The following is a 22,953-nucleotide window of genomic DNA, read 5'->3' as shown; positions in this document are numbered from 1 at the left end:
GGCTTGGGAGATAGCAATTTCTGAACAGTAGACACTGCCACTGCCGCTAACCCTTGGAGGTGACAGTAGGCAAACTGACAGACAAGTGCGGTAAGAATAGAGGCAGGTGCAGCCAGCCTTCCTTCCTTTAGCCCCCTATCTCCCCACGCAAACCTGGAGGTTTCCAAGCTTATGGAATCGATGCTGTACTTCTTGCTCTAAGAAGCCTAGTCCTTCAAGATATGCACTGGAGGGGGAATGCCCCCCCCCAATATCCACCTCCTACCTCTGTTTCTCCGACTTTGTATTATTCAAGTGCATCCCAATTCTACTCCTATCCTTGTCCTCTGAAGGGGGGATGAGGAGAACCCCAAGTTACTGCCTCAATAGGCAGGAGACCCCAATATAAATCCCGGGTTCGCTAGCATTTCCCTGCCGTTCTAGTTCTGACAGTACGTGCCCCTTCCTCTCGATTGCACCCCAGACCTATCCCCAAGGCTCACCTAGGGCCAGTTGGAAAGTTTAGCTCTCCCAAGGGGCTCCCCGCTCCGCCTCCCCTGTTCCCAGGAAGGGAATCCATCATGCCTGGGTCATTTCCCTTTCCCTAAACCCTGGCTTAGCCAGGCCGACTCCGCCCGGGCAACAGTGGCAGGGGGAGGGGGGATGTGGGGGTGTGTGTGTGGAGAGATTTCTGCCAGAGGTTAAGGCAGCAGTGGGGGACAGCGGCTTCCCGATGTGAGCCAGGAACCTGAAGCCCGCCCTGGGAGAGGAGTGAAAACAACCTGCGAGTCAGGCAGCCCAGTTCTTTTCCTGGGGAAACCTCTCCTTTCCAGGGGAAGGGAGCAACTTTTACCAGGTAAATCAATGCACGAGTATCTAGTCCCTTCATCCCATTCCGTACCACCCCTAGCCCCAGTTCCCTGCGGAGGGAAATCCAAGGCGGCTGGTGGTGTGCATCTGTGTGTGGCTGGAGCTGGGGGGGGGGAGAGCATTACCAAAGAGCCCCTCTCTCACCCCTCCCCCAGCCGGCACTCAGATCTGAGCCTGGGCTGTGGGGAGAAGGGATCCTTACAAAGTTGGCAGCAAAAAAGCTCAGGCGCTCTGCTCTCTGCAGTTCCAACCTTTCACTCTTTTCCCGCTGGAGCCCCCCTTGCAGTCCTTTTTCAGGTGGGCTGGAAGGGGGGAAATACAAAGTTGGGCTTTATCCCCCCTTTTTTTTTTCGAATTCCCCGTTCCTTTCCTCTCCTCCTGGTTTTGCCAGGAGGCTCTAAGCCAGTCGCAAGGAGGGGGTGGGGGGATGGGGGGTTTCTTGAGCTCGACAGTGTCCAAGCTGGCAACTCACCTGCTTCAGGAGACCGAGTGCTAGTCAAGCCTCCTGAGCTAGCTTGCTGCCTGTCTGCTTGCCTGCCGGCCAGTCCGCTGCTTGCAATCCCTTCTCCTCCTCTTGCTCCTCTACTCGTCTCAGTTTCACTTCAAGGATGCCAGACCTGGAACCTGGTGGCATCCACTCTCAGCCACACACGCTGCAAGGTTGGAAGGAAACTGCCTTACCTATGGGTGAGAACCACAGTTTCCCCCCCTTTCATCTGATTTGTGCTTTCCAAGATCACTCCCCACCCCCATCTCCCTTTCCCCCACCCCCACCCCACCCCACCCCACCCCCTCCCCTCATCTCACTCCTCCCCAGAAGCCAGAGTTTTAGAATGCTGTATTCTCCCCAGTCTCTCACAAGGAGCAAGGGTGGTCCCTTCTCTCACCCGCTGTTGCTCTCCTTTTCCCTCCTGTGCTGGCTCTCTCCACCCCTCAGAGCACTAAGTGTCTTCTAGCCATGAGACGAAAATGCAGTTTAAATATGTAGGGACAGGGACCCAGTGATGAGCTCAGCTAGGGTCGTAAGGGGGAATTTACTTTTTAATATCATCACTGAAACGAATTAACGTTGACGTCCAACCAGCCAATTTTATGGGCGTGGAGGGGGAGAAGAAGCCATCCCCATTAAGAGAAGCTCTTTGGACTCAAAGGCATACATCTTTTATATAACCTAATTTCCATTTTTCCCCCTATCAGGAAACACACAGACATACATACCCTCAATTCTTTTCCAATTAGAGAACTCTTAAGAAATGATAGCTCATTTTTAAGCGTTTATTTTTCTCTCCCTCCACCCTCTCCTCCTCTCCTCCAAAGCTCTGTTAGGCCTGCCTCCCTCCCCCAGCTCTACCCCCAACCTCAGTGTCCTAGACTTGTTGATGTTCCTAGTGTTTTTCTCTTCAGAAGATGCTATTTTTTCTCTTGCTTTACAAGGTATTAAAAAATAAAGCTCCCAAACTAAAACTATTTCTCTGATTAAGAAGGATCGGAAATCAAGGGGTGGGGGGATATCCTCTGGAATATGGATGGTTGGTGGCCACTACCTCCACCTCTCCCTAAATGTACAAACCAGTACATTCCTTAATAGACTATTAAAAACCAGTGTATCACTACCCAGGCTGGGATAACTTAGGGGCAACTTGAGAAGCTGTGGAAATTTTGTGTTGGAATCTTTCCATGTCCTAAATCCACAGCCATACAGACTTCAATTTCACAATCAACACTTTCAATACTTCAATGTTATTAATCCTTTTTCAAACCTATTTGCCTCTTTCAACCCATAGGGATGGCCTTCATCTCAACGCGGTTCCCCCCCCAGGGAGGGAGGTGAGGGGGGATGCTGAAGATAATGGTGTGACCTGAACCTTTCCTGTTCAGCATCACCCTGGGAGGAAGGAGAGAGGCCTGAGAGAAGAGAAAGGTGAAGTAGCTAAGAACCAGGCTTCTTTCATTCTCAGAAGTGCCCTGACATGTGGGTGACTGAATAAACCCTGTTGGAAAGCTGTTTTTTTTTTTCTTGGCAAATTGTAAAGAGTCTGTGTATTACTTTCTCTGCTCTTCAAACATTCTTGGAGAAGGAGGGTTATTGTTTTTGGTGTGTGTGTGTGTATGTGTTTGAAGGGAATGCGTTAACTTGAGGGTTGTTTTTTTTCTCTAACTCAATCACACATACAAAGCACCTGAATTCTCTGGTCCAGCTTTTACTCAGTCTTTCCCACTTCTAGCTTTTCCTGCTGTTGAAAAGAGAGTCTACTCAAATGCACACACACACACACACACACACACATACACATACAGACACAGGCACACACATGCATGCATATGCATGCATGCACACACAAACACACACACATACACATACAGACACAGGCACACACATGCATGCATATGCATGCATGCACACACAAACACACACACACATAACCACAAAAACAAAAACCTTCCAGAGATGCCAAACATAAATCACGACTCAACATACCACTTTGTTGTTAATATATATTCTTTTCAAATCATTTTGCACATCAGCCCAGGAGAAATGGAAAGTGACCCAGGGGAGAAGCACTGGGGTGGTTGGGATCTACTTTCTCATGAGTGGAAAGACTAAAAAAAAATCAGGTATGTGTGTGAGCTCTAAAAAATGCAATAATGAATCACGGATGGCTGGGACTAGGGCCTGAAGTCACCTCACACCTTTCAGGTTGTGTGGGGAGCCCCAGGAAGAAGAGATGGGTTGGAACCTTAAGTCATTTTCCCTCCTGCCCCAAGTTCTTTCTTGTCTGGCTCATCCTCACCTGGCTGCCTGAGCTATTTGAAAGTTGAGAGCCAGGCTTCAGCTGTGTCACCATCGTCAGCCTTGGTAAATTGCTCCCCCAATTGCCATGGCAACTGGGAAAAATAAAAAGGAAACAGTCCAGGGAAACAGCTCTTCCACAGGGTTGGCAGTTCACCTGATCAAAACAGGCCCTGGGACCACTTGGGGATCTGGGCCCAAGCCAATGGAGAGCCCTCCTCCTGGTATATTTGCTATACTGATGAGTGGATGGAGGCTGGGGGCAGGGTAGCCACAAACTACTAAGGTGCTATTGGCCCTGGAGTTTTTTTTTTTTTTTTTGATATTTCCACACATGATGGATCTGGGGAAAAAAGAAACAAAGAAAGACATATCCTGAGCCCAGTAACTTCCCCTTTGTGGGTTTAAAACCAAATGAGGTAGCATTGTTGAACATGCAGTCAATCACCCGGGGAATATAGAAACCATTTGGAGCCTCGGGGCCTGGTTTCAAATCTGATGCCACCTTTTGGTAGCTGGGTGAGCTTGGGCAAATGGCTCAACCTCTCTGGGCCCCGGTTTCTTCACCTGTAAAATGAAGGGCAGGGACTGGTTGGACGACCTCAAAGATGCCTTCTAGCTTTAAATATATTATCCTTTGATTTCATCATAAGGGGCAAGTATATGTGTAGGTTGGATGGATGATCTAACCTGCTCTACCTATTTTAGACTTCTGTTGTTTTTCAAGAGAGAGCAGAAAATAAAAGTTTATCCCTGATATACAGAAAGGGTGTTTATGTAAATATACTTCAGGCACACCTAGTCATATGCAGAATATGGCCATCACCCCAGGTCCTCCATTTTTATCTTTGGCAAGGAGGATGGGATACTGTTAGACACTGACCTTTGGAGGTATCCCTAGTTAATACTGCTGTCCCCAAAGAGTTATCCCTAACTTGTGCTTAAAAAAATTGGGGGCAGCTAGGTGGCACAGTGGGTAGAGCATCGGTCTTGAATTCGGGAGGACCTGAGTTCAAATCCAGCCTCAGACACTTAACACTTACCAGATGTGTGACCCTGGGCAAGTCACTTAACCCCAATTGCCTAACCAAAAAAAAAAAAAAGAAAGAAAGAAAAAAGAAAAAACAATTCGGGCTAAATGCTACCATTCTATCACCCTACCCTTCTAGCTACCAAAGGAAGGTAGGAAGCTTGATGGTACAGTGTACTGAGGGATGAATGTGAAGTCAGGAAGTCCCAGTTCAAATCTTGTGACTGACACTTAGAACTTTGTGATTCTGGGAAAGTCACTTAGCCTCAGTCTCTTCATATGAAAAATGGGGATAGTAATAACACTGACTTCCCTTAGTTGTTGTGGGGATCAAATGAGATATTTGGAAAGCACTTTGCCAACCTTTAAGTGTTACGTCAATTCTAGTTATTGTTATTGTTAGGGAGCATCAACCTTTCCCTGTTTCCCTCTATCTCCATTTTGCACCTTTTTTTTGTGAGGCAGTTGGGGTTAAGTGACTTGCCCAGGGTCACACAGCTAGTAAGTGTTAAGTGTCTGAGGCTGAATTTGAACTCAGGTACTCCTGACTCCAGGGCCAGTGCTCTATCCACTGCGCCACCTAGCTGCCCCTCATTTTGTACCTTTGTGACATATTGTCTCCATTCAAATTTGCTGTTAACATTTCCCTTAATCATGATGGAGAAACCCAATGGAGATGGGGGGGATGTCTGCAGAGGTTAGTTTGCTCTGGATCCTGCCTCCTTTTAGGGGTGGCTCCACATGTGTATGGTAAAGACAGTGGGGAAGAGAAAATGTATGAAAAGTGGGAGGGCAGGGGAGAGATCATCCTTTTTCTCCTCTGTCTCATCTCCCCTTCTGGTCCTGGACTCTCTTCCCAACCATAAACTCTCCAGGCCCCACTGCACAACCCAGTAGGGCTGAGGTCAAAGTCCCCTGAGCTGCTGGCCAGCCACTGACACCGCTGCCCTCCATTTGCTATGGCTGCTGCCACTGAGGGGGGTAATACATTATCCAGGGCTAATGAAAACCGAATCATCTCCTTTTGACTGCAGAGGGGCTAATTTAATAGGCTACAATAGAAAGGCATCTGTTGGCTTTGGCTGCTGGTGAAGGCACTTAAAGGCCCCAAGAAACAGCCTGCTAGGTTTGGCAACCTCCAGGACAGACTCAGTGCCTTTCCCAGGAGCCAGAGGCTAGGGGAGGAAGGAAAGGGGGGGCAAACGTTGAAGAGAAGATGAAGCAATGCAGATTATAAAGCTTTCTCCAAAGAAGCAAATCCACCTATTGATGTCTTTCTTCTTCATCTGCAAAATCCAAGAAATTTCAAAAGAAAGTCTCATTTCTTCCCTCTCAATATCTCCCCCTGGTTGAAGAAAATATGGGGCACTCTGCCATGGGTGCATCTTCCAGGCTGGCTGGGAAGGGGTGCAGAAGGGAAGGGAAGGGGCTGCACTTTTCCCTTCTCCCCTCCTCCATTGGCCCTAGAAATCTTGGGCAATGTCGATATGGAAGAATTTGGTTTAAAGCAAGACTACCTTGGATCCCACTTATTGAGCCCAAGTGATGGGAGTATCCAAGGACTTATCAGCCTGAGCAAGTACACAGTGTTCTCTTTACTATATCATGCTCTGGGCTAATGCTTCTTGTCATGATCCCTTGAAGGTAGGGGGTCACTGAAGCCATAGCCAGAGAATTCTTGGAGTGTCATCCTTATTTTTTGGGGGGGCAGGCAATGAGGGTTAAGTGACTTGCCCAGGGTCACACAGCTAGTAAGTGTCAAGTGTCTGAGGCCAGATTTGAACTCAGGTCCTCCGGAATCCAGGGCCAGTGCTTTATCTACTGTTGTGCCACCTAGCTGCCCCTGGAGTGTCATCCTCTTCAGGCTTAAGGCAAGATTTGGGGGTCTGGGTGGTTTGGTGGAACAGGGATGGGGCTTCTAGTGGTCCTAATGCCCCAAAGACTGGTGCTAAAGCTTTTAATTTAAGGTGACCACACATTAGATGTTTTGGATATCACATTTAGATTTTAAACATCACAACACAGATACCTAACATTATGGTCCCATCTTCTAGTACCAATTTGTCATAGGATTGTGCCTTTAGATTATAGCTGGAAGAGAATTTAGGATTCATCTAGATCAAGCCCCTCATTTTATAGATGAGAAAACTGAGGCCCAGAGAGGGTAAGACATTTGGAAGTGGCAAAGCCAGAGTTTGAACTGAGGGCCCCAAACCAGTTTTCTTTCTATTCAATCTGGAAAGTAACTTAGAACAAAGTTTGGGGTATGATGTGTGAGAAATAATTTCCTAGGAGTCAGGTGCAATCACTTGAATCAAGCAACCAGGTAATTTACAGGAATGTTTAGAAGGGAGAAGGACTTAGTAGAAGGAGCACTGAGGGGCAGCTAGGTGATGCAGTGGATAAAGCACCAGCCTTGAATTCAGGAGGACCTGAGTTCAAATCCAGCCTCAGACACTTGACACTTACTTGCTGTGTGACCTTGGGCAAGTCACTTAACCCTCATTGCCCCGCGAAAAAAAGAGAAGGAGCTCTGAATTAATTAGGATGCTTTCATCTGAGGTCTAACTAGATGTGTGGCCTTGGATTTGTCCCCTTCCTTTCACTAATTTATTTTCTCACCTATCGAATGAAGGGGCTGGTCAATAAGGCCCCTTGATGTTGCATATTTTAAGTATCTTCTCAGCTCTGCTATTATTTGTTCTGAGAGTCCCCTTCACTCTGACATTGTACATTCTAAGGTTCTTCTCAGTTCTGACATTCTATGTTCTAAGGTTCCTCCCAGCTCTGACATTTTGTGTCTTAAGTTCCTTCTCATCTCTGACAGTCTACATGTTTATGTTCCTCCCTGCTCTGATACTCTGTGTTCTAAGCACTGCCCCTTTTGCTCTGACATTCTATGTGCTGAGGTTCCAGTTACACCCCAACCCGACTCCACTCCCAGCTCTCATAATCTAAGTTCTGAGATCTTTGAGCTCGAATATTCTATGTCAATTCTATTTGTCAGACATTGGTTTCCAGGACTTCCTAGAAGCAAGTTCTCTTTCATGGAATTTTACAAAGTTTTGACAGCGGAGTGGCCAGCCTGGAGAATTAAGGGGCCTTTTGACCTCTTGGTAAGAGCTCAGACTTCACAGAAATAGCTAGGCATCCCCATCTGGAGAAGAGCAGGGAGCTCCTAGCCCAGCCCCGGCCAGCTTCACCGGGTAGCCAACTCGGTTGAAATCTAGAGAGTGACAGTTCTCAGCCTGACCTAGAGATGGCAGTGAGCCTTCACTGTTGTGATTTTGCTCACTATTTTCTAGAGACCTGCAAAGACCCCACAGGTTTGAGGGGTGGTGAGGGGAGGCAGGAAGGGAATTGACATAGTTCCTCTGAATCTCTCCACCTTGGGGTGCTTTGGGGTGGGGTCAGATATCAGGAAGCCAGGGCTGGGGAAGGGGGGTGGAACAAGGGGAACTTAGCTCAGCATCCTTGCTTTCTTCCCTGTTTCCTCCTACAGCTCTCTATTCTCCCACCTAAGGAAAAAGGGGCACCCAGAGAGAGCCTATAGTCTTGGATTCTGGAAAGGGGGAGAAGGAACTACAGAATGTATTCGGGTGAGCCTGAATAGGGCCTTATTGATGGGGCAGTATTCTTACAGTGACTCCAGAAGGTAAGCAGCACAGGCATAATTCCCCCATTTTACAGATAAGGAAACTGAGGCTCAAAGAGGATGTGATTTTCCCAAGTTCATACAGCTAGTGAGTGGCAGAGCTGAGATTTGAACTCAGATGTCCAGGCCTTTTTTTGACTGTATCAAAGTCACAGAATCACATGTGTTATTTATTTACTCATTTATTTAGTTGTTTGTTTTGTTTTGTTTTGGTTTTTTGGCAGGGCAATGAGGGTTAAGTGACTTGCCCAGGGTCACACAGCTAGTAAGTGTCAAGTGTCTGAGGCTGAATTTAAACTCAGGTCCTCCTGAATCCAGGGCCGGTGCTTTATCCACTGTGCCACCTAGCTGCCCAGAGAATCTCATAATTTAAAGCTAGAAAGAACCCCAAGAGTCTAGCTTGTTCATTCCATAAAAAAAGCACGTCCCTGCTACATACTAGCAATTGGTTATCCAAACTCTGAAGACCTCCAAGGAGGCAGAGTCCTTTACCGCCCTCCCCCCACCCTTCAAGTATGCCGAGTTCACTTTTGAACAGGTTCTGTTATGAAAGTCTTTCTTTTCATCCAGCCTAAACTGGCTCCTTTGTAACTTCTACCCATTGTTCCTGATTCTGCTTTCTGGGGCCAAACACAGTCAGTCAGGTTCCTTGTAGGCCATCCTTCACTTCAAGAAAGATATCAGGGCGTCTCTGAGGATACCCTTCTCCAAGATGGACAGCTTCGGTTCTCTCGATCAATTCTCATAGAGCAGTGAATGGAGAAGGTCCGTCTCTTCTGGTTTTCTTCCTCTGCACATTCTCCAGTTTGGAAAGAGGATCATGGATCTCAAGCTAGAATGGACCTCAGAAGCCATCCAGCTCAATCATCTCATTTTACAGATGAGAAAACTGAAGCCCAAGCAAATTAAGAGACTTGAAAGTATCACAGGTGAGATTTGAACCAAGATCCTCTGACACCAGAGTCAGTACTTTTCCCACTGTACCATGCTGTCTTCTTTGAACCGGATGGCTCCTTATTTCCTTTCGGTTCCATCATCTTTCATTTCCTCTCACCATCCTCCCAACTTCAGCATAGAGGGCTAGGCTTGGGGTCAGGAAGACATGGTTTCAAATTTCACCTCTTGCATTTACTAGATGTGTGACCACTTAACTTTCCTAAGTCTCAGTTTCCTCTTCTGTAAAATGATAAGGTTGGACTCAATGACTTTTATTTTTTTATTTTTTTTGCAGGGCAATGAGGGTTAAGTGACTTGCCCAGGGTCACATAGCTAGTGTCAAGTGTCTGAGGCTGGATTTGAATTCAGGTCCTCCTGATTCCAGGGCCAGTACTTTATCCACTGCTCCACCTAGCTGTCCCTGAATTATTGACTTTTAAGGTTCTTTCCAGCTTGAAATCTATGATTCCAGGAGTGTATTGGACTCAGTCACAGTCAGAAAAGCTGGGTTCAAGTCCTGCCTCACTCACTAAGTCTATGGCCTTGGGCAAGTCACCTTCAGTGCTGTGTGCCCCAGTTTCCCCGTCTCTAAAATGGGACTAAGTAATATGGCACCTACCTCACAATGTTGTTGTAAGAATCAAATGAAATGTTTATAAAGTGCTCTATAAACCAAAAGGTTAAATGACATCATTTTTTCCAGCCCTGGTTACCCGATAAATGACTCCACACTAACCTATGGAACATTTCACATATATATGCTTTTTAAAAGGGGAATCTGGTGAGTGGGGGGTAGTGCTTAACCCAAGGGCATGAATGATGAAACTCATGAATGGTAGAATTTCAGGGATCTTGAAGGGAGATGTTTCTAGGCAAGGGCCCTTCCCATAAAGCAATGTCTTAGTTGTCGGCCCTGTGAGCAAGCGAGAGACTCAGCCCATAGATATGGGATGTCTCCAGCCTGAACTGAGAGCTAGAGTTAAAGGGCTTCCCTGCTTCCCACTCTGCGAACACCAACTTTCAGGAGGATTATTGAAAGCACAAATAGAGTCCCCTTTTCCCTATATATCTGTCCTCTCCTCTCTCCAGAGGCTTTAGCTCCAGCTTCTTGTTCAATGGAGAGAATTGCTCAATGTCTTATTTCAAAGACGAGGAGAAATCCCTGAGGTTGCATTATGGCAAAATATCCTGGGAAAGAGAGAGAGAGAGAGAGAGAGAGAGAGAGAGAGAGAGAGAGAGAGAGAGAGAGAGAGAGAGAGAGAGAGAGAGAGAGAGAGAGAGAGAGAGGGAGGGAGAGGGAGAGAGGGAGGGAGAGAGAGAGAGAAGAGGGAGGAGAGGGAGAGCAAGGGAGAAAGAGAGAAAAATCAAGAGAGAGTGGAGAGAGGGAAAGAGGGAGAAAGAACACATTGCACATCGAAAAGTAGGCTAGGTTAGGAATCAGGAAGCCTGAGTTCTGTTTCTAGATCTTTGGGTGCTGGGATAGGTCACTTCATCTTTCAGGGTCTCTGTTTCCTCATCTGTAAAATAAATGAGTGGGACTTAGATAACTATTTTTTTTTGGTGTTTTTTTGGGGGGGCGGGGCAATGAGGGTTAAGTGACCCATGAAATGCTTCCAATGGGTAGCCTCAACCACATTTCTAAGGACCTCCTCCAATTCAAACTCACCCTTATCCTTTATGCTTTGTCTCCTTCCCACCCCCATTCCACTTTTTAGTGTCTCTCATCCTCCCTTGTCCCTTTTATTATTTATTTTTAGAGACTGGATCTCCCTATTTTGACCAAACTAGAAGTACAGGGTAGGCCAAAAGTCATGAAGGGGGCTGATGTTTTAATAACTTTTTGAAAATGATATTTTTCTTCATTTTTGCCCATTTATGAAATTTGATTTTTCATACGTAATATAAATTCATTTCCTTTTGTATACTGTATATGTTGCTATGGCATTGTAAATTAAAAGCAAAAAATAAAGGAGTTATTAAATATTCATGACTTTTGGTCCACCCTGTATAGTGGTCACTCTTGGGCCCAAACATACTGCTGATCATTGAAGCTTTGACCAGATCCATTTCCAACCTGTGTTGGTTTACCCATCTTTAGCTAGTGTAGTCTCTGCCCCTCCCTATCCCCATCTGCCCAGGAGCTTTGGGCCAAACCATAGTGATACTAGATTTAGTAGGGACCTTCAGTCCACTGCAGCTCAGAACTTCCTGGCTCCAGAGGTCCACCATCTTCAGCCATCCCAATAGCAGGGATTACAGGAATGGGCCACCACAAAAGGCCCCCTTCTCTCCTTCATATTGTTCTTAATTTATGGTTGTGGCTATGCTGTGGTAAGCAAGCTCTTTAGAGAATTTCTTTCTCTCACCCTGATGGTCCCTAGCACTTATTGTTGGAACCTATTAGACACAGATAAGTGTCAGAGTGGTCCCTCATGGGCCCAATCACATAGATGATCATTGAAACTTTGATCTGATCCATTTCCAACATAGGCTAGTTACCCCTCTTTAGCTAGCTTCATCTCTGTACCAACGTCCCCCACCCCCAAACTTTTCTTTGTATCTCCAGAACCTAGAATACATACTTCCTGCTAATCTAATCCAATCCCTTCACTTTACAGTTGGGGAAACTGAAGTCCAGGCAAATTAAGTGACGTACCCAAGGCCACACAGGTACTAATCATGGGAGGTGGGATTTGAAATCAGATCATAGAATCATAGAGATTTTTCAGTTTTAAGGGATCTCAGAAGCTATCTAGTCCAAACATCTCATTTTACAGATGAGAAAACTAAAGACTAGAGAGGCTAAATGACTTGTTTAAAACCACACAGATAGTAAGTAGGCAAGCCAGAATTTGAACCCAGATCCTCTGACTCTAGAATCTGTGTCCTTTCTTCTGCCACCATAGAAGTGAAGTAATTTGCCTGGGAGCTATGTACCTAATAGAGATAGGATGTGATCCTGTGTGTCCTGACTCAAGCCCATTACTCTCTCTACTTTGCCAGCTACCTCTATCTATGATACCTTAAGGTTTCCTTCCTTCCTTCCTTCCTTGTTTCTTTACTTCCTTGTTTCCTTCCTTCCTTCCTTCCTTGTTTCTTTCCTTCCTTGTTTCCTTCCTTCCCTCCCTCCCTCCCTCCCTCCCTCCCTCCCTCCCTCCCTTCCTTCCTTCCTTCCTTCCTTCCTTCCTTCCTTCCTTCCTTCCTTCCTTCCTTCCTTCCCTCCTTCCTTCCTTCCTTCCTCCCTCCCTCCCTCCCTCCCTCCCTCCCTCCCTCCTCCTTCCTTCCTTCCTTCCTTCCTTCCTTCCTTCCTTCCTTCCTTCCTTCCTTCCTTCCTTCCTTCCTTCCTTCCTTCCTTCCTTCCTTCCTTCCTTCTTTTTTCTTTTTCACCTCAGAGGAAAGTTCTCTAAGCCCTCTGGATTTAAATTACTTCTTGAGATGCTTATATAACACTCTTCTAAATCAATATTATAGAAAGGTATTAGCAGACTCATTAAGGAATCAGATAGGGATAATGCTGACATGCTTTCTATTCCAATTAACAAGACCCAAGAGGCAGGCGTAACTCTCCTCTTAGATATTTTTTCAATAATAGGAAAGCATCTCCCCAAACCAATGAAGGACCATCTTTAGACCATATAAAACCCTGAAGCAATATGATAGAACTTGTGGTTCCCAATCCTTTTTGAGAATAATGACCCTTTTTAGCATTTGACATTTCCTAGACCTCCCTACATGATCGTAGTTAGGTTCTCGGTTAATTGAGAAATTTCAAGATAGGAAAGTTACTATACTTGATGTAAGTATGGATTAGAGAACCCCTCCAATTCAATAATGAGCATTCATTGAGTATTTTTTATGAACAATGACTTCAAGGCCCCAGGAGTCATTGGTCCCAATCGTTGGAAACCATTAGTGCAATGGAAAGTGGGTGTGGAGTCTGGAAACTTGAGTTATAAGATCTACTAGTGTGACCTTGGGCAAACATTTTCTTAAAGGAAATGTGTCATGATGGAGAGTGAACTGGACCTGTAGTCAGGAAGATCTGGGTTCAAGGCCTATCTGAGGGAACAGATAGGTGGCACAGTGGATAAAGCACTGGCCCTGGATTCAGGAGGACCTGAGTTCAAGTCCAGCCTCAGACAATTGACACTAGATGTGTGATCCTGGGCAAGTCACTTAACTCTCATTATCCTGCCAAAAACAAAGAAACAAACAACAACAACAACAAAATCCCAGATCCTATCTCAGCTACTTATTAACTGGGTGATCCTGGGCAAGTTTTTAGTGCCTCAATTTCCTCATCTGCTAAATAATAGGATTTGCCTTAAAGACTTTTAAACTCCAAATCTATGATCCTATATAGGACCTCAAGGAGCTATAGCTGCCCAAAATTTCATACCTCCCCAAAGCCTTTCTATCGACTGGATAGAGCTGACACATCACTAGAATGACCTTTGAGACCTCAGAGATTCCTGTATGCCATGAAAGAATATCATAGGGGGACTTCAATGGAGAAGAATAGTCATAGTAATAGTAGTAGTAATAATGGTAATATTATAACTATAACAAAAACAACAACAATAATAAAACAATAACTTGCTGGCAACTTGAAAAACCTAAAAAAGAAGAAGATTTTTTTTTTTTGCAGGCAATGGGAGTTAAGTGACTTGCCAAGAGTCACACAGCTAGTAAGTGTCAAGTGTCTGAGGCTGGATTTGAACTCAGGTACTCCTGAATCCAGGGCCGGTGCTTTAACCACTGCGCCATCTAGCTGCCCCAGAAGAAGATATTTAAGCTGATTAACACCCATATAAAAGTAGTCAATGTACATCTTAGAAATTGTCAAATGAATCATAACTGATTTTGAAAATGCCTTAAGAAAACACAATATACTATTTTTTTTTTGTGGGGCAATGAGTGTTAAGTGACTTGCCCAGGGTCACACAGCTAGTAAGTGCCAAGTGCCTGAGGCCAGATTTGAACTCAGGTTCTCCGGAATCCAGGGCTGGAGCTCTATCCACTGTGCCACCTAGCTGCCCCATAAATGCAGATCTTATAATGGAATCAAAAGACCCTCTGGCTGACACCTGCATGAATTATGCCAACACCATGTTGTTGAAGACACGTTGAACAAGTGGCCGAATGGATTCTTTGAAGACTTAGTGATTGATAGAGATCCACATTTTCCTAACTGTGCACTGTGGCACCCTGGGTTCTTCAAGTGAGCTCACAAGAGTGTCACAGGACATTTTAAATTTTCAAGGGAACACAGTGATAATCAGCATCTGGAGGATGCCAAAATCCTAGCTCAAGGTCATTCAGATCATAGATTATGTTACAATTCCTTTCAGTGACATTCTAGAAGGTTTGATTTTTTTTTTTTTGCATGGGGCAATGGGGGCTAAGTGACTTGCCCAAGGTCACACAGCTAGTAAGTGTCAAGTGTCTGAGGCCGGATTTGAACTCAGGTACTCCTGAATCCAGGGCCAGTGCTTTATCCACTGTGCTATCTAGCCACCCCCATGTCTGATTTTTTAAAACTTGTACTTTTGCCTATGCCAGAACCCCTCAAAATTTCTTGTTTGTGATGTCATCTCTTTGTCAAGTGGGACTGTTAGAGCTTGTTGTGATAAAAACGCAAGTACTGCTTCTCCCCTGTCCACCCCCAAAATCAATGAGTAATGAGAAATGGATGTGATGGCATCCAGTCTGATTCCAAGCTTTGAAAAATTGCGCAGTGCCCAACACAGGAGGACACATTCATTAGTAGATAATTGTGGTTATTTAAGATTAAATCAAAATATTATTTTTTCTTTAAGTTTATGTGTATTATTTTTTAAATGATTACTAAATTGTTAGGACATTCTTAACTTATTTGGACCTAACTACTTAATAAACATAATTGTTAGGTATTTCTTTTGGCATAAGGGGACTGTGTTAAGGGCTAAAATTCTAGCTAGTCTGTCTAAAATATTTAATGAGTGGTCGCCAATAAATTATAAGCTTTAGCAAGAGTTAGACTTTTAAGCATTTATTAAGGAGAATAAGAATTTGGTAAAGAGAGAGAAAGGCCTAGATTCCTATCTATTAAAGGGAGAGCACATTTCTAGCTCCCTTCTCCGCCAGCGTCCTCCGGAAAGAGCCCCAGACTGAGCGCCGGTCTCTTCCTTCCTCCTCCCACTAGTCCGCGTCACGTCCTGACTCCTGGTCTTGCCCTCAAAGACCTTCCCTTCATGGGCAGAACTCTTCTACAGTAAGTATCCAGCAGGTGGCGTTATTCCAATCGTTACAACTGCAAACTTCAAAATTTTGGGAACTTTTATATAGATAAAACAAAGAAATAGTGGAGGCAGTGTAAGACATTATTGCATGATGCAAGTTTAACAAGCACCAAATATATAGTAAGGCATGGCTGATGGACTGGAATTATACATTGCAAACATTATTTTTCTTGCATAGACTATAAATCCCTACATTACAAATATAGATCTTAAAACATCCTAAAAACTCAATTCATAAACTGTAGTGGAAATTGACCATTATCAGAGACAAAACTGTTGTCCACAATGTCCCAGACAGAATATTTATCCACGAAAAACATAAGAATAATTTTAATAGACGTCACCATATTAAACACTCATGATATCCAAGCTACATGGATCCAAAAGCTTCCAAAATATAGTGATCTAACAAAGATTAAAGTCATATGGGAATAAAATTGACCCTATTGTTCTATCTTCTAATTGAGTTGTACTAAGGATGTTTTCATGGAGGATGACCTTAAATCTCAATATTTTTATTTGATTACAAAAAGCAGTTCTTTTTTCACCTATGCAAAAGCCTACAGAATACTAAATATAAAAAAGAAATGGCAGTTGAGATCTAAACTCAGACCCAATAAATTGGCAAACATGACAAGAGATGGGAATAGTTAACATTGGTAGGGTTGTAGAAAGATGGATACACATGGATGGTTGGTGGAGCTGTAAATTTGTCTAACCATTCTAGAAAATTTGGAATTATTTGAATAAAATGATGAAAATATCCACACCCAGGGGTCTCTGCTAAGTATGCCTTGAGGAGGTCAAGCCTCTATATACACCAAAATATTTATAGTAACACATTTTGTAGGAGCAAATAACTGGACACAAAGGAGATATCCATTCCTTAGGGAACAGTTAAACAGATTGTAATGAGTGGAATGGAATATTACAGTGTTGTGAGAAATGATGATTATGAAAAGTATGGAGAAGCATGGAGATATTTATATTAATTGATATAAAGTGCTACAAATAGAACTAGGAAAACTGTATCTTCAATAGTTATAACAACATAAATGGAAACAGTAACAATAAAACAATTCAAACTGAATGTTGTGGAATTATGACAAATGTCAGAAATAAGAAATATGGGAAGAGACCTTCTTTATGCTTTGCAGAGGTGGGGTACTATGGGAATGAAATATTCTATATGATCATAAACTTTATCAATATGTTGTTTGATTGAGCTTAACTTTTTTCCTCACCCCTTTTTATTTGTTGTTATAAGAGAAGGCTCCCTGGGAGCAAGAAAGGAGTAGGGAGAACTACACTAGGGAATGCAGGTGATGTAAAACCAAAAGATATCAATAAAATTTTATTTGATAACAAATTGACTTTGGACTCTTTCTATCTGGATCCTATCAAAATGATGAGAATAAGGTGATAATAATAAAGATATTAATAATAGCTGAAATGTATATTTTAAGACATTCAGAGTACTTTATATAATAATAATGCCTATATGAATATATAAAAATATGCCTTTATAGAATAATGCCTATATTAAAAGATGTCTTTATATAATAATATCATAATAATGCCTATATGCCTATATAAAAATATACTTATATAATAATAATTCCTGTAGGCATATGTTATGTATGCATATTATTCCCTTTGATTTTCAAAACTGTATCATAAAGCATCAGGGTAGTTTTTACCCTGAGGTAAGAAAAAAAATGTCCTGACAATCAGATCTCTCCCAAAGTGGGATGAACTGCCTTTAACATTAGTGAATTTCTCCTCACTTTGGAGGCTTTAAAGCAGAGGGTGGATGGTCTTGGTGTTCAAGTTTGGATTGAACAAGCTAACCCTTCGGGTTCTTTCTAGTGGTGAGATGATATCATAGTGCAGACTTTATTATTTCAATGTTAACAATTAGGGAAATGGAGGTACAAAGCACTGAAGGGGTTTGCCCAAGGAAAGGATTGGAATGCAGGTTTTCTGATTCAACATCCACACATCTTTTTTTCCCCTCTAAACTACACCACACTGTTTCTATTAACCTGAGATTTATCTAAGTCTTGGCTTCTGCAAAGAGAGAAGCTGAAACCTAAAGAAGTGCCCTAAGGAAATAATAAATCAAATCACTCAATAAACATTTATCAAATGCCAGATGCTGTTCTAGGCACTTGGGATCCAAAGACAATGTGGAAACATTCCCTGCCCTTAAGGAGTTTCTAATCTGGATACAGAAAGACAACACATGCCTAAAGAGATGTCCACATAATGACAGAGATGGGTACTAGACTTGTGATTTACTTGGTACAGGGAACTCCCAGGTGAGGCAATCCTCTCTACCAATGCAGGTTAGCATGTTCTCTGCAATTAAAGATCTCAGAGAGTTGCCTGGAGCCCCAAGAGGTTGCAACTTGCTCAGGGTCACACAGCCAGCAGGTGTCAGAGACAGGGCTAGAGCTGGTCTTCCTGTCTTCAAATCCAGCTCTTTATGATCTGTTGCACTGACTATGTCTATACACCAAAATGTATACAAAAGCATTATAAGGTACTTGGGAGGTGGGGAGGAAGACTCCATCAGATTCCATTCACAATCTACTTTTTCTATTTTGTCACAAAGTCCTATGACCTGGGAGGGACTTGACATGTCACCTCATTTTGTGGGTTAGAATGTGTGTGAGAATCTGATGCCCAGAGAGGTGATATGCCTTGCACATGGCAGATACTTAATAAATGTTGTGATGAATTAAGCAGCTTGTTCAAGTTCATCTAAGTAGTGAGTGACAGAATTGGGCTTTGAACACAAGTCCCCTAACTCCAAATCCAGCATCCCCCCTTTTATTTTGTAGAAACAGTATGGTTCAATCTGCATTCAGAATCCACAGGGTTTTTTTTTCTGGATATGGAGAACATTTTCTATTGTGAGTTCTTTGGAAATTGTCTTGGATCATTGCACTGCTGAGAAGAGTTAAGTCTCTCATAGCTGATCATCACACACTGTTGCTGTTACTGTGTACAGTGTTCTTCTGGTTCTTGTCACTTCACTCAGCATCAGTCCATTTAAGTCTTTCCAGGTTTTTCTGAAATCTGCCTGCTCATCGTTTCTTCAAGCACAGATTCCTTTACATTCATATACCACAACTTGTTCAGCCATTCCCCAATTGATGGGCATTCCCTCAATTTCCAATTCTTTGCCACCACAAAGAGAGCTGCTATCAATATTTTTGTACATGTGGATCCTTTTCCCTTTTCTGTGATCTCTTTGGGATACAGACCTAGTAGTGGTATTATTGGGTCAAAGGATATGGTCAGTCCCATAGCCCTTTGGGCATAGTTCCAAATTGCTCTCCAGAATGGTTGGACCAGCTCACAACTCCACCAACAAGCATCCCTTCTTCTACAATTGCTTGTCCTTCTTTCTTGGCCATTTGGCTTCACCTCGGACTTTGACTTATAGGTCCAGAATTGGCCACCTACATTTTCTTTCCACCACAGAGATCAGCTTCACATGTCTGTGAAAGCACAAAGCTCATTTGGGGGTGGGCACACTCCCTGGGCATAGAGTGCACTGAAAAGAACTCACCCAAGCTCCAGCAAATGACCTCATTAGACCAGAGTTCTAACCTCATCAGCCCTGAAATGATAAGCAGCCAATCTGGTGTTTTAAGCCTTCTCATCATTAGAGTTATTCAATGTCAGAGCTGGGAAGAGACTTAGAATAGGGATTGTTAGAACTAAGAATATCCTTAGAACAGAAAACGTCAGAGATGCCAGGGGCCTTAGAACAGGGGATGTCAGGGCTGGGAGGGGTCTTAGAACAGGGAATGTCAGAGCTGGAAGGATCTTAGAATAGACAATAACAGAATTGGCAGGGCCTTAGCCATCACCTAGGCTAAGTCTCATTTTCCAAATGAGAAAATAGATAGCCAGATAAGAGAAGGGACTGCAATCACTCTAAACGCAATACCAAGTGGATAGAGCACCGGCCCTGTATTCAGGAGGACCTGAGTTCAAATCCAGCCTCAGACACTTAACACTTACTAGCTGTGTCACCTTGGGAAAGTTACTTAACCCCAATTGCCTCACCAAAAAAACCCAAAACAACAAAAAAACCTAAATGCAATACGAAGCCAATGAACTTTTCTGAACCAAACCCACTTGTCATGAAGATACCTGAAAAAAAATCAACTCCCTTAAACATTGCTCTTTCTGTAGCCCTGTGTAGAGTGGCTTACGTTCTGCTCCTTGGCGTTTTCCCCTAAGCTGGCGAATCTCCTAAAAATAGGTGAGCCCAGCCCAGCGTTGGGCAGAGAGTCCTTCATGCTGTGCTAGGCTTTGAAGGAAACACATGATCAGGTTATGACTAATAGAAACTTCCATCAAACGGAGCCTCATCTAGAGCCCAGCTCTCTGACTTGCTATCTGGATGCCCTTGGGTGAATCACTTCTCTCTCTAATGCAGGGCTCAGTATTCTCATCTGTAAAATGAAAGGACTAATGAAATGGTCTTTAAGGTCCCTTCCACAGTTAAGATTTAATGATCTGCTGATTTTGAGTTTTATTTCATCCAGCACAGGACCACAGAACTGAATAGAACAACAACAAGATTGGCTTATGGAATCATGTCAGAACCAAGTGTTAGCTTAGAATGCATGCAGTTCGAGTGATCTCTCTCTCTTTTTTTGTGAGGCAATAAGGGTTAAGTGACTTGCCCAAGGTCACACAGCTAGTAAGTGTCAAGTGTCTGAGGACAGATTTGAACACACATCCTCATGACTCCAGGGCTGGTGCTTTATCCACTGTGCCACCTAGCTGCCCTGAGTGACCTCATTTTCACAGAGGAGAGGATGAGGGCTCAGAAAAGTTAAATTACTTCTCCAAGGTCACTCAGCAAGTTTGTGGCAAAGTTATGCCTAGACCTCAGCTAAGATCACGTATTTGGAACTGGAAAGGACCTCAGAGATTATCTTGTTCTACCAGTAAGGAAACAGACTTGCTCAAGGTAAGACAGGTGGTAAGTGGTATAGATAGAATTTGAACCCACGTCCCCTGATTCCCAGTAAAGTACATTTTTCCATGGTGCAATATATATATATTTGTGGGGCAATGAGGGTTAAGTGACTTGCCCAGGGTCACAGAGCTAGTAAGTGTCAAGTGTCTGAGGCCAGATTTGAAGTCAGGTCCTCCTGAATCCAGGGCTGGTGCTTTCTCCACTGTACCACCTAGTTGCTCCAAAAGCCCTTTTTCAAGAATTGTTTCAAAGACCAGATTGGGAGGTTCTACCTTAGGAAGGCACCAAATGCCAGGGAGTGAAGATTTCCAGTGCAGTTAGCCTCAGGCAGCTGGGATCACTGACTGATGTAGTGTTCTACATCTACCCTCTGCTTAATAATGTTTGTTGAATGACTGAAGAAGTCCATGTACACACATATCTGGGAGATGAGATAGAGGTCTGAGAGTCCATTATCAATCAATAGATTCAACAGGCCTTTATTAAGAATCTACTGTGTGCCCGGCACTGGAAATCCAAAGACAAAAGGGAAACAGTCTTGCTTCAAGGACCTCCCATTCATATTGTTTTTTTAAAAAAAATTTTTAGTGAGGCAATTGGGATTAAGTGACTTGCCCAGGGTCACACAGCTAGTAAGTGTCAAGTGTCTAAGGCCGGATTTGAACTCGGGTACTCCTGACTCCAGGGCCGGTGCTCTATGCACTGTGCCACCTAGCTGCCCCCCATACATATTGTTTTATCCATTTGAACACGTGACTAAGGGCCAGATACAAAGGTATCCACACCCTATGAGATATTCCTTTTCCATTTAATCCCAGACACTGGGCCCCCAGTCCCTGCCCCTACCCCTCTCCCTGCCTATCCTCTCACAGTTGCATAGAAGAGGCACTCCAAAGTGCCGGCAGGCTGGCAGCTTGGGGGCTGGAGCTATTCACAGTGTGAAAGAAGGTGATTTTGATGGTGCTTGAGACCACCTTCTCCCTGTGTTACGAGAAATACTTCATCTTCTGTGGGATGAAAACCAATTCAACGGCTGCATTTTCATCCCCAAGAGTATATTCTCATAATAAACTAGGGTTGGAAAAACAGAGCCTGTACCAGCTGGGGGTGGCTTGGGCTTTAGGAGCAAGTCAGTTGTAGGAGCTGCCTGGTTGGCATTGGAGCCACTGGGCAGAAAAGAATGGAGGAGGAGAGCCCACTCTGAATGGGGCAGCCAAGAAAAGACAGTACTCAACCATGGGCTTCAATTCAATATGCATTCTTTAAGCTCCTACTACATGCCAATTGAGAGGAAGCCTGGCATATTATCTGGCAATCCCAGTCTTTGCAGAGCCAGGAAAACCTGACTTTAGGTCTTGCTGCATATGATACCTGCTGGCTGATCTGGGGCAGCTAGGTGGTACAGTGAATAGTCCACTGGCCCTGAAGTTGGGAGGACCTGAGTTCAAATCTTACCTCAGACATTTACTAGCTGTGTGACCTTAGGCAAGTCACTTAACCCCAATTGCCTTAAACATCTGGGGCCATTTTCAGTCATCCTGATATGCATCTTGCCACTGGACCCAGATCGTTCTGGAGGAGAGAGTGAGGTTGGTGACCTTGCACAGCCCTCCCTCACTTAAATTCAATTTACTGCAAGTCATGACATCACCCCAACATCATGGTCCTCTTTGAGAATGAAGGACAAACAACTGACTGATCTCAGTACTCTAGGGAACTGTCTCACATTAAAAGTTATAGAACAGATATTTTGGTAGAAGAAAAACTCCTCATCATGGTTCCTTATAGCAAAGAAATCACATCCCTAGTCCAAAAAGAAATGTGCCAGTCACTGGAGAGAGAGAGAGAAGAAATGACATTTCAGACCTACATGATTTTCTATAAACTATCCTCCACTGGGGAAAGTTCTCCCCCTTGTCATCTCAGCTGCTCTTTTAAAAATTCCCTGGGATTTCCATGTTCCCTGCCCATATACAATTATTATCTACATGTTTTGTATTTACTTGTCTTTGTTCATATTGTTTTCCCCACAGCAGAAGGTAAGCTCCCTGAGAACAGGTGCTGGCTGTTTCATTTCTATCTTTGTATCCCAGCACCTAGCACAGTGCCTACCACATTTTGGGCACTTACTACACGAGCTACCCTCAAGTAGCTTCAATTTTATTGGGGAAAAACAACATGAGCACAGATAAGGAAAAACAAATCACCTCTTAGCTGTGGGGTCCAGAGAGTGTTAACAAGGAGGAGAAATTAGGAAATACGGGAAATGGCACCTGAGCTGAGCCTTGAAAAGATCAAGGGATTCTAATTGTTACTTTCAATTAAGAAAAACAGCCCAGTCAGAGGCAAAACATGTCTAACTTCTTAGACTTTCTTTGCAAATTAATCATTCACTCAGCCAGG

The 22,953-nt window shown here is 43.8% G+C and overlaps 1 protein-coding gene and 1 long non-coding RNA gene across 2 annotated transcripts in view; one reads left to right on the top strand and one right to left on the bottom strand.

The window, feature by feature from the left end:
• Nucleotides 1-1,450, bottom strand: part of NOS1 (nitric oxide synthase 1) — a 148,117-nt gene extending 146,667 nt beyond the window's left edge. The window contains exon 1 of the mRNA XM_043966167.1: nt 1,322-1,450. The gene's annotated coding sequence lies outside the window, so the exon portion shown is untranslated. The remainder of the gene's footprint in view (nt 1-1,321) is intronic.
• LOC122728075 lies at nt 476-2,856 on the top strand. The gene is made up of 3 exons (XR_006353231.1): nt 476-835; nt 1,331-1,536; nt 2,634-2,856. It is a non-coding gene; the product is annotated as an uncharacterized LOC122728075 (long non-coding RNA).
• The last annotated feature ends 20,097 nt before the right edge of the window (nt 2,857-22,953 follow it).

This window comes from Dromiciops gliroides, chromosome 1, assembly GCF_019393635.1.
Source record: "Dromiciops gliroides isolate mDroGli1 chromosome 1, mDroGli1.pri, whole genome shotgun sequence".
In the NCBI taxonomy this organism is placed as follows: Eukaryota; Metazoa; Chordata; class Mammalia; order Microbiotheria; family Microbiotheriidae; genus Dromiciops; species Dromiciops gliroides.
The sequence above is the reverse complement of the archived record's forward strand: the minus strand, read 5'-3'. Positions and strand labels throughout refer to the sequence as shown.